This window comes from Phoenix dactylifera, chromosome 4, assembly GCF_051530095.1.
Source record: "Phoenix dactylifera cultivar Ajwa chromosome 4, Ajwa_hap1_PhDact_Kaust_v1.1, whole genome shotgun sequence".
Lineage (NCBI taxonomy): Eukaryota > Viridiplantae > Streptophyta > Magnoliopsida > Arecales > Arecaceae > Phoenix > Phoenix dactylifera.
In genome coordinates, this window is record NC_143193.1 from 26718012 (window position 1) to 26721471 (window position 3460).

Consider the following 3460-nt stretch of genomic DNA (forward strand, 5'->3'; position numbering starts at 1 on the left):
TAATGGTCGGGCTATGACACTAAAGTCCTTGATGAACCTCCTATAAAATCCGGCATGACCCAAAAATGATCTAACATCTCTAACCGTCTTGGGTGCAGGTAGCTTGGCGATTAAGTCAATCTTAGCTCTATCAACTTCCATGCCCTTCGATGAAACAATATGTCCTAGGACAATTCCCTTTGGCACCATGAAGTGGCATTTCTCCCAATTCAGTATCAGGTTCTTTTCTATACACCGAGCTAAGACAGCTTGTAAATGTAGTAAACAATCATCAAAAGAATCGCCAAAAACAGAAAAATCATCCATGAACACTTCCAAAAACTTCTCGTTCATGTCTTCAAAAATACTGAGCATGCATCTTTGAAATGTTGCAGGTGCATTACATAACCCGAACGGCATCCGACGGAAAGCGAATGTACCAAAAGGACAAGTGAAAGTAGTCTTCTCTTGATCTTCTGGTGAAATCTCGATTTGGTAGTATCCGGAATAGCCATCGAGAAAACAATAAAAATTATGTCCTGCAACTCTTTCCAAAACTTGGTCTAGGAAGGGTAAGGGAAAGTGATCTTTCCTAGTGACCGAATTCAATTTTCGATAGTCAACAGACATGCGCCAACTCGTGGGGACACGAGTCGGGACTAACTCACCCTGCTCATTTTTGACTACCGTCAGACCTGCTTTTTTGGGCACGACTTGAGTAGGACTTACCCACTTGCTATCGGAAATTGGGTAAATAATACCCACGTCAAGCAACTTGAGGACTTCTGCTTTAACCACATCTCTCATCGTAGGATTCAACCTGCGTTGCATTTGCCTTGTGGTTTTGGCATTGTCCTCCAAATATATCCGGTGCGTGCAAATTAAAGGGCTAATCCCCTTCAAGTCTGCAATAGACCACCCTAAAGCTCCTCTATGATTCTTTAGAACACCAAGTAATTTTCTTTCTTGGGCATGATCAAGATCAGATGAGATGATTATAGGAAAAGTGTCATCGGATCCAAGAAAGGCATACTTGAGTTCCTTCGGTAAAGGTTTCAACTCGAGCTTAGGTGCTTGTTCATGGGATGGTACTATCTTTGCTCCTCGAGATGGCAAATATTCAAATTCCTCTATTCTTGGTCTCCACCCATTGACCATCATGACATCCGAGTTATCTAAAATAGATGGGACCGTATCATCAGCAGTACCTTCAGAACGCCAATCTATCAAACCATTGTCGGCCGATTCAGTAAATATTTCTTTTAACAAATATTCTTCCGCAATGGTTTCAACCCATTCAACTTCTTTACTTTCTTCATGATCACTGGGTTGTTTACCTATACTAAAGACGTTCAGTTCCAAGGTCATATTTCCAAAAGAAAGTTTCATGACACCATTCCTACAATTGATCAATGCATTAGAAGTTGCAAGGAATGGGCGTCCTAAGATGACCGGAATCTGAGATGGTGAATTGGAAGCCGAATGTGTGTCCAGTACGATAAAATCAACAGGAAAATAGAACTTGTCTACTTGGACCAACACATCTTCGATAATCCCTCTAGGAACCTTCACTGACCTGTCAGCTAATTGTAAGGTCACAGTTGTTGGCTTCAACTCACCCAAACCGAGTTGCTCATATACCGTATATGGCAACAAATTCACACTCGCTCCTAAATCTAGCAATGCTCGCTCAATCCTAAAATTGCCAATGATGCACGAGATAGTTGGGCAACCTGGATCCTTATATTTAGGAAGAATGTTATGCTATAAAATTGCACTCACATTTTCAGCCAGAAATGCCTTCTTCTTGACATTTAAACGACGCTTGACAGTGCACAAATCTTTTAAAAATTTTGCATAGGAAGGCACTTGTTTGATTGCATCAAGAAGAGGTACATTGATTTTTACTTGCTTAAAAAGCTCAAGAATTTCAGAGTTTGGTTCAAGCTTTTGCAAGGGCTTTAATCTTTGTGGAAATGGTGCAGGAAAAGGACATTCAATTTTTTCAGTAGATGTTGGTGCTTCAGTTTCTTCATTATCCTTTTCTTTTGTCTGGGGAGGGTCAGAATCAGGTATGACTTGTGTTTGTTTTGGGACTGGTCGGTCAATAATCTTTCCACTTCGCAAAGTTATTATACTCTTTGCTTGTTCTTTATGCAAAGTTGATGATGATGCATTGCTACCGCCATAGACTTGAGGATTAGGTTGTGGTTGAGCTGGTAGCTTACCTTTCTCTTGAGCACTTAAAGCAGTGGTTAGCGTTATCAGTTGATTTCTTAATTCATCATTGATTTTAGCTTGACCTTGCATGAAAGATTGCAAAGTTTCTTCGAGACTGGATTTTTGAGGGGGTGCATGTGCATAATGAGGGTGCGGAGGTGGAGGAGTTGGGTTATATACTTGTTGAGGTTGGTCATTTCTCCACCTGAAATTTGGATGGTTCTTCCATCCAGGGTTGTAAGTACCCGAAAAAGGATTATTGAAAGATTTTTGATAGGTATTCATAACATTGGCCTGATCATGCAAGACTTCCTTGAATGCGGGTATTGTGGGGCAATCAGTGGTGAGATGGCCAGGCATCTCGCAAATCCTACAACACTCGTTGTTATGCTCTACGGTCTTGACGGGTTCAATCCTTCTAAGTTCAATTTCCTCTACCTTCCTAGTAAGGGCTGCCATTTTAGCCTGAATATCATCTTGAGTACTATGGTTATAAAGGCCCCCATGTCCAATGTTAGTAGGCTTAGGCAAAGGTTTATTCACTCTATCCCCTGTATCCCATAATTGTGCAGTCTCTGCGAGAGAGTCTAAATAGTCCCATGCCTCATCGGGTTGCTTTTCCAGAAATAGACCATTGCACATAGTCTCTATAAATTGTTTCAACTGTGGAGACAACCCTTCGTAAAAGAAACTAATGGTTCTCCATGTTTCAAACCCATGATGAGGACAAGAGAGAAGCAAATCTTTAAATCTCTCCCAGCATTCATAAAATGTTTCATGGTCTTTTTGCTGGAAATTACTAATGTGCCTTTTCAAAAAATTAGTCCTTTGTGCGGGAAAGAATTTTTTTCAAGAATTCTCTTTGCATATCCTGCCATGTTCCTAGCGATCTAGGTCTCAAGGAGTTAAGCCATGTTTTGGCTTTATCCTTTAAGGAAAAAGGAAACAAGGTCAATTTAAGGACATCTTCTGATACATTTGGCACTCTAAATGTGATACTAATTTCCTCAAAATCCTTAAGATGAAGATAAGGGTTCTCGGATTCCATTCCATGATACTTTGGCAGCAATTGAATTACTCCTGGTTTGATTTCAAAGTGTCCTACATTTTCAGGAATAATCATGCATGAAGGTTGACTAGTCCTAGTGGGATGTAAGTATTGTCGAAGTGTCATAACTGGGGGTCTACCTTCATTACCATGGTGACTTCCTACATCATCATCAGCCATCTCACCAGATCTGAGATTTTGCGAAAAAGTTTC

The 3460-nt window shown here is 40.5% G+C and overlaps 1 pseudogene; it reads left to right on the forward strand.

Annotated features, from left to right (window-relative positions):
• Window positions 1-2911: 2911 nt before the first annotated feature.
• LOC120108047 (small nucleolar RNA R71) lies at window positions 2912-3009 on the forward strand (annotated as a pseudogene).
• The last annotated feature ends 451 nt before the right edge of the window (window positions 3010-3460 follow it).